At 44.1% G+C, this 15,889-nt stretch overlaps 1 protein-coding gene across 4 annotated transcripts in view; it reads right to left on the reverse strand.

Moving 5' to 3' along the window:
* The window catches only part of AADAT (aminoadipate aminotransferase), a 79,848-nt gene extending 64,564 nt beyond the window's left edge, over positions 1-15,284 (reverse strand). The window contains exon 1 of one of the 4 annotated variants that reach the window (XM_033942446.1): positions 15,092-15,284. The gene's annotated coding sequence lies outside the window, so the exon portion shown is untranslated. Of the gene's footprint in view, positions 1-6,075; positions 6,125-14,752; positions 14,781-15,025; positions 15,044-15,091 lie in introns of those variants that run through there. The other 3 variants (XM_033942474.1, XM_033942464.1, XM_033942455.1) reach the window with 3 other exon arrangements.
* Positions 15,285-15,889: the final 605 nt, after the last annotated feature.

The following is a 15,889-nucleotide window of genomic DNA, read 5'->3' on the forward strand; positions in this document are numbered from 1 at the left end:
ACAGCAGTTTGCTCCTGCAGATGGCACACCAAGCAACAGAAATCAAGACCCCTAAATCCTCCAAACGTTCCCAAGACATACCATGAAACTACCAAAACTCTAGCCCAATACTCTCGAACAAAAACATCAACAAAAGACAACAAAAACAACCTCCCCCCCAAACCCTACAGCAATCTGCAACCCATAAAGCAAGAATCAGAACCGAAAAAGAATAGAAAAACCTTCACCCCTATCCCATGCATGTACATCAATGCAAGATCGGTGGTGAATAAATTATTCCTTCTAAATGATCTAATCACAACCAATGATCTGGCTCTATTCTTCATCGTGGAAACATGGCTAAAAGAACCTGATGGCTCAGAACTCCCACACCGCTGCCCACAAGGGTACAACATACTTCAATTCCCCAGAAAGCATAAGCGAGGTGGCGACCTAGCAATAATATATAAAAACTCATACACCATCACCAAATTAGACTTGGCTACCCACCCAGATCTGGAATATATTGTTTGCAAACTTGAAGACAATCCCAACTCCATGCTCAGCAACATTGGAATTCTTCTGATCTATAGACCCCCCAACTCTCAATCAAGCTCCATCCTCAAAATGACAGAACTAATAACTAACCTGGCATGCCAATATACCAAACTGCTTATACTCAGAGATATCAACTTCCCTCTTGAATCCACTGAAAACAAAGATGTCCATACACTCAAAACGCTATTTAAAGACTGCAAAATCACCGTCATGCCCTCGGGTCCCACACACGAAAAAGGACGCACCCTAGACATATTTGCAACCACTCCCACTAATCTCACTACTGGCATCAAATGGACCCCAGTACCATGGACCGACCACTACCTCCTAAACTTTCACCTAAACCTCTCAACAGAGAGCTGGAGTGACAAAACCACAAAGGAAGAGAAATTAGTGCGAGGAAGGACACAACCAAACCTCTTCTGGAACACAGTAACGAACTCCCTAATCTCCCCTTCTAACTGCACCACATCTACGCTAGGAAGCTGGAATCGTACCATAACCAACACCTCACCCTCCTCCACCCCGGTAAAACAAATCATTATCAAACATCCCCCTGAAGAGGGAGTGGCTTAAGGAAGATGGCCGCGGGTAGCTGGAGTTAAGACGCCACGGAAGTTCCCGGGCTGCTTTTACCTTTGGTATGGTGAAACGAAAATCCAAACTTCGGGTTTTCCCCAATGAATCCTTGCCAGCAGCATCGGGCCCGATGGATGCTTTTCTTCAGCGAGGGACGCTAACACAGCCGGAGGCTTTCTCGGCTGGGAGAGACACGCCGGCTGAAGCGTTGCAGCTCTCCCTCGAGGCAACATCAATAACCCCGGAAGAGCGAAGTCCTCCGAGTCGCCTGGGGGCGTTTGACCAGTCGATGGAAGAGCGAAGTCCTCCGAGTTGTTCGGGGGCGTTTAACCAGTCGATGGTGGAGAGAATGTCCCCAGGTGTTCCCTCTCCTGACCTGCTGAGATCGGGAGTCGGCCCAGCAGGAGGAGTGGTGAAGCCAAATCAACTATCAGAGCATTCGGAGGAGTTGGAACAGAAATTGCCTCAGGATTTCCTGACACTGACTTCATCGCCTGCTGAAGTTCCAGGTACTTTTTCATCAGAGGATCTGGGTGCTGAACTGATACCAATGCAGAGGCCCAAGGTTTTCAATATGGAGACAATTTGGGAAGCAATATCTAGTTTGCAAATCTCTTTGGGAACCCAAATGCAGCAACTTACTACACGTTATACCTCTGTTGTGTCTGAAAATTTGGAAATGAAAAATAGGATATCCAGCGTTGAAAATAAAGTGGATGGACATGAAACTAGAATAAAAACAGTGGAGTCCCAGGCTTCGGTCTGGGTAAGAGATAGTGGAAACCTTAATTTTAAGGTGGAAATGTTGGAAAATATGACTAAAAGAAGTAATCTTCGGATTATCAACTTTCCAAAATTACCACTTATTTCAGCGCAGGATACATTTAAAAAGTATTTGAAAGAAGTTTTGAAAGTTCCCGAAACCTCCTATCCGCCTCTCACTAAAATATATTATTTACCAACCAGAGTATCTGCTCAAAAACCAAACCAGCAGAATTTGTCTGCTGATAGTTTGGATTTGACAAATTTCCTTGAGAGGTCAGGTGAAGAGATACCGACAACTGCTACGCTACTTGTAAAATTTGCTATCGATGCTGACAGGGAATGGATGCTTAAATTGTTTTTTAAGTTTAAAGATGCACCATTTATGACTAAAATAGTGAGAATGTATCCAGACGTGTCACGAATGACCCAAAAGAGAAGAAAACAATTTCTTATTTTGAGACCTAGGGTTCTGCAGTTAGGTGCGACTTTTGTACTCAGATTCCCCTGTAAATGTGTAATGACCTATCAAGGGAAAAGATTTATTTTCTTTGAACCTTAGCAGTTGACAAAATTTATTTCTGCTAAAGAGCAAATTTAGAATTCTTGAGAGAATTTCAGTCTCAATTTAGCTCAATTATAAGGTTTTTGTTCTCCCTTGCTACCATCTTTTATTTTCTTTGTATTATTTGATAAAGGTTTCAGCTATTGTATAGCTTTCTCCCCACTTAATTGAGGTCTAATGATACAAGCCAGTAAAAAATTTATATTTGGGTCTAATGTTTTGCCTTATGAGAAAAGAAAAAAATTTTTGCTTTGTTTTTTGTATTTCTAATGTATATTTTCTCTATTGATTATTGTCTCATTTTAAAGTTTGAACTGGTGTTGTATTATTTTCTTTGTTTTGACTAATACTATGTCAATACTATAAAATGAAAATAAAGAATTTAAATCAAACAACCCCCTGGTTCACCAAATCACTGAGAACTGACAAACAACTATGCAGACGGCTGGAAAGGAAATGGAGAAAGAGCGGAATTAGGTACTAAAACGTTAGACACAAAAAAATCTATTCCTTCTGGTGCGACAGCTTACTACCCCTCCGAATCAAGACTCCACGGACACCTCAACAAAATCATAGCACAAGAACTAGCAGACTTCTTTCTAAATAAAATCAAGACAGTTCAATCCGAAGTAGCCAAAGCGACCATCACGGATCCTCATGCTCTTGATACTCCTAGGCACCCCAGAAAACCCACGAAAGCAGACCAAATCTGGACCTCATTCTCCAACCTGACCATCTCTGAAACATGCCGCAGTCCCCTAGACAACTGCCCCTCCTACCTCCTCGCAACCGCACCCGAACAAATAATCACTTGGATCACCAATCTTCTCAATACTTTTCTAAACTAAGGTCAATTACCGGAAACAATGGGAAAAATAGCTCTCACTCCCATACCAAAAACCCCAAAGGCAGATCTCTCCATGGCCTCCAACTACATTCCTATTCTAACAAAAATCATCGAGACCCATGTAAGTAAACAACTTGCAACTTACATTGAACAACATTCATGTCTCCATCAGTCACAATTTGGATTCCGACAACAACACAGCACAGAGCTTCTCATCATCACTCTAATCACAAAAAACAAACAACTACTCAGTACGGGATGTCAGGCAATACTCCTGCAATTTGGCATTTCAGCTGCCTTTGACTCCATAGATCTTCACCTCCTGCTGACAAAAGTGTCTGAAATCGGTATAACTGGAACAGTGCTAAAATGATTCTCCGACTTCCTTCAAAACAGAGAATACATCGTCAAAAAGAACAGAGAGATCTCTAACCCCTGGAAGGCCTTCTGTGGGGTGCCACAAGGCTCTCCACTCTCCCCCATCCTGTTTAATCTTTTCATGAATTCTCTCGGAAACATCATATTTGATGATGAAAGCATAATGTCCTACGAAGATGACATTCTACTCCTCATTCCAACAACCAATAGGATGTTACCAACAAAGTCTCAACCAACAGTGAAAGAATCCAAAACTGGGCAACAGTCAACAAGCTAAAGCTAAACCCAGCTAAAACCAAAGCCCAACAGACAGCACCGACAAGCATCTTCAATCGGGCAACACCCTTGCTATCGATAAAATCTGCATTCTTGACTCCACACTAACCATGGCAGCTCAAATCTCCAATATTCGGAAAAAAAAAAAAAAAAACCTCTTCACCATGAGGCAACTAAGACTCATCAGACCATACTTCCATCAGCATCACTTCGCTCTGATTGTACAGTCGATGATTCTACCACAGCTGGACTACTGTAACTCTGCCTACATGGGAATTAACTCCACACTGGTCCATAAAATGCAACTCATTCAAAACACAGCTGTAAGACTCATTTTCAACCTGAAAAAATATGACTTGGTCTCAGCCTTCATCAAGCAATTACACTGGTTATCCATCCCTTCACGAATAAAATTTAAAACATCATGCATCATTTACCAAATCCTTCATGGAAACTTAGCGGCTCCTGTCATCCAACTCTTCTCAAAGGCATGGTCTACTTCTCAAAGTACCCTCAACAGGATACTACTAAATCTCCCTTCAACAAAGAACCTCCAATATAAACGTGTTTTCCACTCCATGCTAACCTTCCTAGGAGTGAAAACCTGGAATGACCTCACTGAAATGACCAGAATGGAACCCAGTTACACCACATTCTGGAAAAAAACTGAAAAACGTCCTGTTTGATATCTGAACTCTCAGATTTTCCTCTTCCCACATTCCTGCCTAAGTATCCCCCCTCCCTCTCCCCCTCTCCCTTCCCCTCTCTTCTCTATGAAAGTCGCCTTGAGCCTGCATAGGTATGCACGATTCAGAAACAGAAGATTAAATTAGATTAGAATTGACATCAAGTCTTCTATATAGGGCACTCAGGTTGCAAGATTAAGGACATAAAGGCGAACATGCCTTCATTTGCATGATGAAGGTGGTGTTCTTGCTTTCACCCTCTGCCCCAGGCCTTCATTCTGTGCTACCCAATGATGTCACCAGGGGAGAGGGAGAATGGAGCCAGTAATGTCCTAGATGACTATTCCCAGCAGGGACAAAAGAAACAGGAAGACCCTGGAGTGGAATGAAAGCGACAAGATCACTGCCACGGGACAATCACAAACTAAGCAGGTTAGCGAGAAATTAATCTTCTTGCATGTTTCCATTTAAATCCAAATATTTTACAACTTTTCAACACTTATTATTTTCAGATATTATTATTGGCCTTACAGCTTCCTCCTTCTTCTATGGGTCTCCAGTTTAATCAGAACAATGAGCCTTCATTCATAAACACATGAGGATAGTTTCCCTATTTTATAACAGATATCCCCTTCCCTCCTCAATCCCGCCAACCTAACATGCCAAGTGATGAGTCTTCACCAGCTGCACTAGGACTACTTATAGCTGGGCAGACTCCCACTTCATCCCCACAAACCTGTCCCTACTCTTCTCCTCTCTTTCTTTCTCTCTCCCCCAACCCACCACAGCCAGTTTCCATCTCACTCTTCCCCTTTCCAACCACTACCCAGCTCACTCTCTATTCCCCCTTATATGTCCAACCCAACCATTATTTTTTCCCAAGCCTTCTCTCCATCCCTTTGTTCCTCGTCTACTGCTGCTTCATGGCTACTCTTGGTTCCACATTCTCTGCTGTTCTCACCATTCCTACTTCAGGTCCACGCTACTAATATGAGGGGCTTTCTATAATTTATTTACCTCAGTAGGAAAGAAAAATTTTCTTTATGGAAGAACATGTAAGAGATCTAACAGAACACGAAATAGTATTTAAGGATGATGATGCGGAGGAACTGAAAGAAATTGACAAGTTAAAAAGTGATAAATCACCTGGACCAGATGGTATACATCTCAGGATACTTAAGGAACTCAAGATGATCTGCTGTTAGTGATCTGTAACCTGTCGCTAAAATCAACTGTAGCACTTGAAGATTGGAGGGTGGCCAATGTTACACCGATTTTTTAAAAGGGTGCTAGGGGAGATCCGGGAAATTTAAGACCAATAAACCTGACTTTAGTACCAGTCAAAATGGTGGAAACAATTATAAAAAAATAAAATTGTGGAACACGTAGACAAACATGATTTAATGAGACAGAGTCAGCATGGGTTCAGCCGAGGGAGATCTTACCTCACCAATTTGCTTGACTTCTTTGAAGGTGTGAATACATGTGGATAAAGGCGAGCCGGTTGATATAATGTATCTAGATTTTCAGAAAGCTTTTGACAAAGTTCCTCATGAGAGGCTCCTGAGAAAATTAAAGAGTCATGGGATAAGATGCAAAGTTCAGTTGTGGATTAGGAATTGGTTATCGGATAGAAAACAGAGGGTAGGGTTAAATAGTAATTTTTCTCAATGGAGGAGAGTAAACAGTGGAGTGCTGCAGGGACAAGTGCTGGGACAAGTGCTATTTAACTTATTTATAAATGATCTGGAAATTGGAACGACAAGTGAGGTTATTAAATTTGCAAATGACACTAAATTGTTCAAAGTTGTTAAAATGCATGTGGATTGTGAAACATTGCAGGCAGACCTTAGGAAATTGGAAGACTGGGCATCCAACTGGCAGATGAAATTGAATGTGGACAAATGGAAAGTCATGCAAATTGGGAAGAATAACCCAAATCACAGTTACCAGATGCTAGGGTCCGCCTTGAGGGTTGGTATACAAGAAAGGGATCCGAGTGTCATTGTAAACAATAGAATGAAACCTTCTGCCTAATGTGCGGCGGTGGCCAAAAAAGCAATCAAGTTCAGTATTCTCCCCAGAAATTTTTTCCAGCCGGGTGGCATGAAAAAGTAGCTGGGTGGGGTAGGCGAGACAGGGAAATTTGATGGTGGGAAAATTAAGGGCTCCTTTTACAAAGATGCGTTAGCACCTTAATGCGCGGAATAGCGTGCGCTAAATTGCCGCGCATGTAGCCCCTACCGCCTCCTCTTAAGCAGGCGGTAGTTTTTCAGCTAGCATAGGCTAATCCGGTGTGTGCGCTAAAAACACTAGCGCACCTATGTAAAAGGAGCCCTAAACTATTTTTATTAATTATTATTTTCCAATGTTCATTATTGCTTCCTTTTTTTAAGGTTTGACACTTGTGCCAGAATATTTTTACTAAATTTAAGAAGTATCCAATTCTAGAAGTGAATAATTAGATATTTGCCCTCTTTCAAATGGTATAGAGCAATGGTCTCAAACTCAAACCCTTAGTGGGGCCACATTTTGGATTTGTAGGTACTTGGAGGGCCACAGAAAAAATAGTTAATGTCTTATTAAAGAAATTACAACTTTGCATGAGGTAAAACTCTTTATAGTTTATAAATCTTTCCTTTAACAATTAAAGGAAAGATTTATAAACTATAAAGAGTTTTACCTTATGCAAAATTGTCATTAATTATTTTTTCTGCAGCCCTCACATTTAAAGTTTAATATCTTTCCTTTCTCAAAACTGACACATTTCAATCACTATATTGAAAATAAAATCATTTTCCCTACATTTGTTGTCTGGTGACTTTATTTTTCTGAAAACAATGAACAGACTGCAGATAATGTACAAGATGCAGGCGTTGTTTATTAGTAAATGCAGTAACATATACAACCTTATAGCCAACCAAGGCACCCGACACGGTCCGTGTTTCGGATAACACGCCTTCCTCAGGGGTCCATGGTGGTTAAGGTATAAAGCAAACTGCATAAAAGATAACAAACACACGCCAATCACGATCAAATGGGGTCAAGCAAGTCTTACACAATGCCATTTGATCGTGATTGGCGTGTGTTTGTTATCTTTTATGCAGTTTGCTTTATACCTTAACCACCATGGACCCCTGAGGAAGGCGTGTTATCCGAAACACAGACTGGGTCGGGTCCCTTGGTTGGCTATAAGGTTGTATATGTTACTGCATTTACTAATAAACAACGCCTGCATCTTGTACATTATCTGCAGTCTGTTCGTTGTTTTCTGGTTGCTGTTGTTTATGGCAGACTACGTTGGACTTTCTTTCTCCCTTTTGTGCATCGACTTTATTTTTCTGTGCATTTAACTATGTTTCCAGGGTCTTCTTGTCCTTTGACTGTTTTTCTCTCCGTCTTCACTTTCTGCCTTGCATCCATCTTTGGCATTAACTTAATATTCAATTTTTCTGCTTTCTTTTCAAAATCTATGTTTCCATGTCTTCCCTTCCCTTCTATCTCTCTCTTCTTCTGTCCCTATTTCCATGGTCTGGCATCTGTCTCCTTCCCTCCCTCAACTTTTTATTTCTTTCACCCTGCCCCCTTCTTTCTTTCTCTTTCTATCCATGCCCCCATTCTTTCTATATGTCTGTCTTTCTTTCTCTCTCCGTTTAGTAATAATCCATGAGTTACACAACAAGGGTGCACCTAGGAAAAGGCAGCATCTTAAACACTGCAGTGAGCACTAGAACACCAACACATGCATTGTAAAACTAAACAAGCCCGATCCTGCACAGTCATTGCTAACAGAAAGCCATGTCCTTTTCATACACACAGAACAGAGATACACCCTCGCCTAATATGGAATAATCACAAACTAAAAATAGAAATATGTAGACAAAAGTTAAACTGAAACGCCAATAAACCAGACTCTGCATACAATGCAACACCACAGAAACAGTGACACGTACCCTAATACTGTGCAAAATATAAAGACAGTAGATGTAAATTTGAAAAAACTGCTACATAACAATCACCACCTTACAAATTAACAAATATAAATAAAACAGGGAAGAGAGAAATAAGAAAATACCATTTTATTGGACTAATCCATTTTTCAATTAGTAGTAATTAGCTTTCAGAGGCCAAATCTTTCTTCAAGACAGTACAGTATACTGCTGTTATGGTATCCTGTTCTGACCTGAGGAAAGGGGTTTAGTCCCCAAAAAACTGCCTTATTTCCATTTTCTATTGATAAACTTTAATCAATACAGTTACAATACTACTTGATTCTACGGAAAATTTTTTTCCCTCCTTTTGTCGTTTCTGCTTTAATCATCTTCTCTTCACTCTCTTCTTTCTATTCAGCGTTTGTCCTCGCTCCCTTCCATGCAACATCTGTCCTCTCTCTTTGCCCCTTCTACCCAGCCTCTGCCCTCTCTCTCCTCCTTGCATCCACTGTCCACCCTCTCTGCCCTTTCCATCCAGTGTCCTCCCTCTCTCTGTTCCATATGGCATCTTCCCTCTTTCTATGTCCCTTCAATAAACTGTATATCCTTTGCCCTTTCTCTCCTTTGTACTCTGTGACCTTTGTACTTTGTGCCTTTGTACTCCTGTGCCCTTTCTCTCCATTTCAGCTTCACCCCCTCTCCATTTTTTTTGTTTCCACCACTTCCCCTATGCTCTGGCATCTCTATCCCCTTCTCTCCCCCCATATCCTGGCATCTCTCTCCTCTCCTTCCATCTCCCCCTTCCACTCCCATTATCTGGCATCTCTTCTCCTTCCTTTCACCTGGTCTAGCATCTGTCTCCTTCCCCTCCCCCCATATGCCCTGACATCGCTCCCCCCTCCATGGTCTGGTAGCTCCTTTCCTTTCCCTCCCTCCTATGGTCTTGGCATTTCTTTCCTCTCCTCTCCCTTCCCTGGTCTTCCTTCTCCCCTCTCTCTCCCCAATTGTGTGCAGCAGCAGCACTTCTCTTCCTCTCCCCCCTCCCCAATTGGATGTTGCAGCAGCATTTCTCTTCCCATCCCTCCCCTCATGCCCTGGAATCTCTCTCCTCTCCTATGTCTCCCTCTGCTTCCTTGCTCTGGCACCTTTCTTTCCTTTCCCTCTGGTCTGGCATTTGTCTCCTTAGTTTCCCTTCCCTCCCCTCCCCCATGCCCTGGCATCTCACTCCTCTCCCCTACCCCCTCCATTATCTTGCATCTCCACTCCTTCCTTTCTCTCCCTCCTTCCTTCCTTTCCCCTGGTCTGGCATCTGTCTCCTTCTCCCCACCCATAGTCTGGTATCTCCTTTCTTTTCCCTCCCTCCTATGGTCTTGGCATCTCTTTCCTCTCCTCTCCTTTCCCTGGTCTTCCTCCCCCTCCTCCCCCCATTGGGTGCAGCAGCAGCAGCATTTCTCTCCCCCCTAATTGGGTGCAGCAGTAACAGCATTTCTCTCCCCCCATCACTTCTCCCCCCCCCGAGGCGGTCGGCAGGAGTTAGCTACAGGCCAAGGCAGGAGTTAGGTCAGCGACGGAGGTAAGCTTACAACTTGGAGCTCTTCCTTGCTTCGGGCCTTCCTCGCTGCTGGGTCCTGCCTTCATGGAAACAGAAAGTAGGCAGGACCCGGCAGCGAGGAAGACCCGAAGCAAGCAAGAACACCAAGTTGTAAGCTTTCCTCCCTGCCCTATCTCCCGCCTTAGCCTATAGTGAATCTATTTCTCGGACCTACTTCATTTCTCTTAGGTACCTTCTCCCTCTGTTAGCCAGCAGCTGTTACTGAAGCACGCAGCTGCGAGCTTCCGCCTCTCCTCTTTCCGATTGGTTTCGCTTTGTGCAGGAGCGTCTTGTGCGATAAGCTGCAGAACAAACGTAAACACGACGTCGGGGTTCTTCCTGTTAGTGAACTGGGTCATAATGAGCCTGCAGCCCCTGCCTCCAACTGCGACTGTAAAAATCGACCAGCAGTAGGAAAATTGTTTAAAAAAGTAAAGCTGAAAACCCTTTTTCTGGCGCTAAAAAAAAAAAAAGTCAGGCGGAGGCGAATTTGCAGCCAAGATGACAGCCGGGTGCTCACCTAATCTAGCCGGGCGGGGCGCCCGGCTGAAAGGCGCTAGGGAGAACACTGAAGTTGCTAGGAATTATTTAAAAAGGGATGATTAACAAGACTAAAGATATTATAATGCCTCTGTATCGTTCTATGGTATGACCTCACCTGGAGTATTATGTACAATTCTGGTCTCCTTATCACAAGAAAGATATAGCAGCACTAGAAAAGGTTCAAAAAAGAGCAACCAAGATGATAAAGGGGATGGAACTCCTCTCGTATGAGGAAAGACTAAAACGGTTAGGGCTCTTCAGCTTGGAAAAGAGATGGCTGAGTGGAGATATGATTGAAGTCTACAAAATCCTGAGTGGAGTAGAATGGGTACAAGTGGATCGATTTTTCACTCTGTCAAAAATTACAAAGACTAGGGGACACTTGATGAAATTGCAGGGAAATACTTTTAAAACCAATATGAGGTAATATTTTTTCACTCGGAGAATAGTTAAGCTCTAGAACACGTTGCCAGAGGTTGTGGTAAAACCAGATAGCGTAGCTGGTTTTAAGAAAGGTTTGGCCAAATTCTTGGAGGAAAAGTCCATAGTCTGTTATTAAGACATGAGGGAAGCCTCTGCTTGCCCTGGATCGGTAGCATGGAATGTTGCTACTCTTTGGGTTTTGGCCAGGTACTAGTGATCTGGATTGGCCACTCTGAGAATGGTTTCTGGGCTTGATGGACCATTGGGCTGACCCAGTAAGGCTATTCTTATGTTCTTATGTTTTAATATAATCCCGTAATAGCTCCATACACTTCAACCACTTTTCCTGCATTGACCTTAACCCCTTTGAAAATAATTCTTCTGTTTGACCTTCAAATAGGACGTCACAGCTTCCTGATATCTTCATCACTTGAAAACCACTGTCTATGGAGAGATTTCTTCAAAACTCAGAACAGGAAATAATCTGAAGGAGCCAGGTCAGGACTGTAGGGTAGAGAGTTGCGCGGGGACAGAAATCCCACCCATCCCCACCAATATCCCACCCATCCCTACCCGGAATCCCTCTGTCCCCACCCGTTCCCATGAGGAATCCCCTTCATCCCCACCCGTCCCCGCGAGGAATCCCCTCTGTCCCCGCCCGTCCCTATAAACTTCAGAAATAGTTATTTCATTTAATTATGCTACTGAATTAAAAGCTCTGGTAGAGACCCATTTACAAATAAGCAAAGAGACTTTATTAATTTGGAAATATTAATTGGGAAGAATACATACTTTGTAAACAGGTTTCTACCAGAGCCTCTAATGTAAATATAAAATATAAATACTCAGCTGATGAGAACCCCCAAGCTGTCAGCTGAGGACTTCCTTTGCAGTTGGCCGGGGGTCCCTTTTGCCAAGCTTGGCAGGCAGCAGTAGCATCCTTGAGTCATAGATGCTGGCACCTCAGTGGCTCATGGATGCTACCAGTGACTGCTGTGCTTGGTGGAGGGGAGTTCTGGCCATCTGTAGAGGTCCTCTGCTTAAGCCTTCCCTCCGACGTCAGCGCTGACATCGGGGAAGACTTCCAGTCGGCTGTGTGCGCAGCAGAGCAGGTAGGAAAAAGAAGACGAGCCTCGAGGCTCGAGTTGCATCGAACCCCACAGGATCCCCGTGACCCTAGGGGGCGTCCCCATGGGATCCCCATGACCCTAGGGGGCACCCCCCATGGGATCCCCGTGACCTGAAGGGGGAACCCACGGGTCCTGCAGGATTCCCGTCGTCCCCGTTCCCATGCAGCTCTCTACTATAGGGTGCATGGTTCAGCTGCTGAAACCTACATTCTAAGATGACAGCCTGCGATTGTCGTGATATGTGCACTGGTGCATTGTGATGAAAAAAAATCATGCCTGATATTAGTTTTCCTCATCTTTTCTCCTTAATTGATTCCTGCAAAGTGATCATTGTGTTGGCATAACTCTCCCCGGTTATGGTTGTCTTGTGTGGCATGAATTCTAGAAGCAAAGTCCTTCATCATCCCAGAAGACAACTGCCATGATTTTGCCTGCAGATTTTTCTATCTTGAACTAATTTGGGATGGGGGATGACTTGTGGTTCCACTGCATTGACTCCATTTTGGACTAAGTGTCTCTGTGATAGGCCCAAGTTTTATCTCCAGTCACCAAACAATGAAAAAAATTCACTTGGTCTTCATGGAACATCTCCAAGTTCTCCTAACAGCACTGGAGCCTCGTAGCTTTCTGACATGGCATCGGCATTCTTGGAACCCAACTTGCACTAACCTTAAACATGCCCAACTTTTCCTGAATTATTTCCCAAGCTACCTGCTGAGAAGTCTATTTCTTCAGCTATTCAGAAAACCTTAATTCGTCTGTCTGCCAAAATTAAATCCTCAACTTTCATGCACATTTCAGTGGAAGTTGCTGACACCGGCTGTCCATTACAAGGGTCATCTTCAATGGACTTGTTACCCCACTTAAAACTGCTTACATTTTACTTTGTAAGATGATGGGGCAGACTCATCATAAACTGCACTCATGCATTCGTGGATCTCATTTGACTTTTTCCACTCTTTTGTGAGAAATGTTATCACTGAATGGTGCTCCAAATCTAGCAGTTTCGTACTTGATTTGCACGAGGACTCTCTTGACATCCTGTCTCTTGGAATGTTAGACTCACACTGAGCCACAACTGTGCATGAATAATCTTGAGACTTGTCACAACATGCACAGACTGTCTCTTGCATGTTTAATACACAGCACTGCGTACATCTGGTAGTGCTACAGAAATGATAAGTAGTAGTAGTAGTGAACCGCTATAACACTCAAGTCACTTAGCACTTCATTGCCCCATGTAAACCTCTTTGATTGTGTAAACCATGCAGAAAAAGCAGCACAGTAGAATTCCAATTAACTGGTACTCAAACAGCCAGCACTTTCACCCAAGTGGCAAACAAAATCACCAGAAAAACCCCCCACAATCATCACTGAAGCAGCAGCAGCAGTGGTCCTGAACCGTGAATCTCCCCCTCCCTACAGCCCCAAAGCAGCAGCAGCGGTCCTGAGCTGTGAAAACCCCCTCCCTTCCTGCAGCCCTGAAGCACCAGCAGTGGCAGCAGTCCTGAGCTGAGAACCCCCCTCTGTCCCTCCCTTACCCAAAACAGCAGCAGCCAGTCAGCACTGAAAACAGGCTGCTCATGGCCAGCCCAGGCAGGGCCTTTCCTCTGATGTGTCACTTCTGACTCTGCAGAGGAAAAGCCCTGCCGGAGCTGGTTGCAAACAGCCTGTTTTCAGTGCTGCCTCTGCTGACCGGCTGCCACTGCTGCTTCAGTGAGGGGGGTCCAGGAAACCAGACTCTGGTCCAGAAGTGTGTTTCGGGAGGGTGGGGGAGGGTCCAGCAGGTCCATCATTGTGCAGGGGAGGGGAGATGAATGGATGCTGGACCCATAAGTGGGGAGAGGAGGGTGGGAAAGTGACCCAGAAAGAAGGGAAGGACAGATGTTGGACCTACAAGTGGGGGGTGGGGATGATAGAGTGAGGTGGGATGGGAGACAAAACTATTTTTACAGTAACTCTCAAGCAAACCAGAAACTACTGTTATCTGCCTTATCCTGCATCCACCAATCCCCTTGGGTGCAGGGTAACAGAGAGTTTACTGTATATCAAGTCTACAACCTTTCTCTTCCTCTCCCCACCATTCCCCAAATACAGTAAATGATGCATGAATAAAGAACAAGTTGTACAAACAGCAAGGCAAATACTTTGCTGTTTTAAAGGCACACTGGAAAATGCTTTCTAAGCAACATCTGAATGGACATCTGAAAATGTCTGTGTGTGTGTCAGGGGTGGGGGGAGGTGTTTCTTTATGGAGCAATTTCATTGGCTGACATCCCCCTCCCCCCTCTGAAGTATAGTCCAGTGCAGTGGAAAAACTTCCGAGGTATCCAGTTACAGGAGGGAGACAACGTGGTCATTCCTAGTTTTAAACCCACACCTTTTAAGCAATCTTAAATTGTGAGCTCACTAGGGGCAGAGAAAGTAGCTACACATAATGTGAACAGCGCGGCATGTGTCTAGAAGCACTATAGAAAGGATTAGTAGTAGTCTTTGATTCTACATTGAAATTGGAGCTGTAGGTTCCATAAAGCATAGGATGAGGTTGGTAGAAATCCAGGACCAGTCTACAATCTCCCTCTTGGAACTGGGTTGCCTGCAAATTCTGGCAGGGGATTTCAAAGCACAGCAGAGCAGCACACATAAGTTGATTTAGAAGCAAATGCAAGAACACCGGTACAATTAAAAAGAACAATGAGCAGTGTCACATATTGCGTCCCCACCCCCCCTAGTATTAAAAGCCATATTTAAGAATCTTCAAGCTCCCGTTTCATACGCCTAGGGTTAATTAAGAGTCCTCATCATTCACACACACCGAGCAAGGAACTGACACCTAACATACCTGCAAGCACTAAAGCCCCGTCCCGAGCACCACGAGGCCAAGTGACAGGCAGCTCGCGGCAACAATGGTCCTGCCCTCCCTCGCCTACAGCAGGAAAGGCTGGAACAATCGATCACTGAGTATAAGATCAAGCCCTTCTAATGGACTCGAAGTCTGACCCTGCACAGACGTTTTCACGCAGAAGGGGCCATGCAATTGCCTTGCCGGGCTGTGTTCAATAAAATAAGATCCACAGAACTACTTTTTAAAATTATTTTGAGCAATCGCAGTGCTATCTGGATACCTCCTCTGGAGGATCCATGGGATCCGTGCACTACAGCAGAGACAGCAATGATAAAACTGTATCTTGCTGGGGGTTTCGGGCAGAGAACTGAGGCAAGGATTAGAGAACAGGTTCTAGATCTGGTTGTCAATCTAGTTTTAGTTGGGGAAAAAATGTTCCGGTATAGGGTTACGATATTTGTGAAGACAAAAAAGAAAAGAAGACAACTGACTCCGCCCATACTTCATCCATTCCCTTGGACCCCTTCCCATCCTCTGTACCCTTTTTGTGCTTCCCTCTTTCTCTCCCTCCAACCATCCTCCCCCATGGGTGATTCTATCTCTCTTTCCAATCCTGCGCTCCTGTGGGTGATTCTTTCTTTCTCTCTCCATCCAATCCTCCCCCCTCCCCCGGTGGGTGCCACCTCACTCCTGACCTCCTTTCCTGCTATTTCTGTCTCTCCAGTGGCGTACCTAGGGTATGTGGCACCCGGGGCCCATCATTTTTTGACACCCCCCCATGTAAAAAAATATTTT

Source organism: Geotrypetes seraphini, chromosome 1 (genome assembly GCF_902459505.1).
Source record: "Geotrypetes seraphini chromosome 1, aGeoSer1.1, whole genome shotgun sequence".
In the NCBI taxonomy this organism is placed as follows: domain Eukaryota; kingdom Metazoa; phylum Chordata; class Amphibia; order Gymnophiona; family Dermophiidae; genus Geotrypetes; species Geotrypetes seraphini.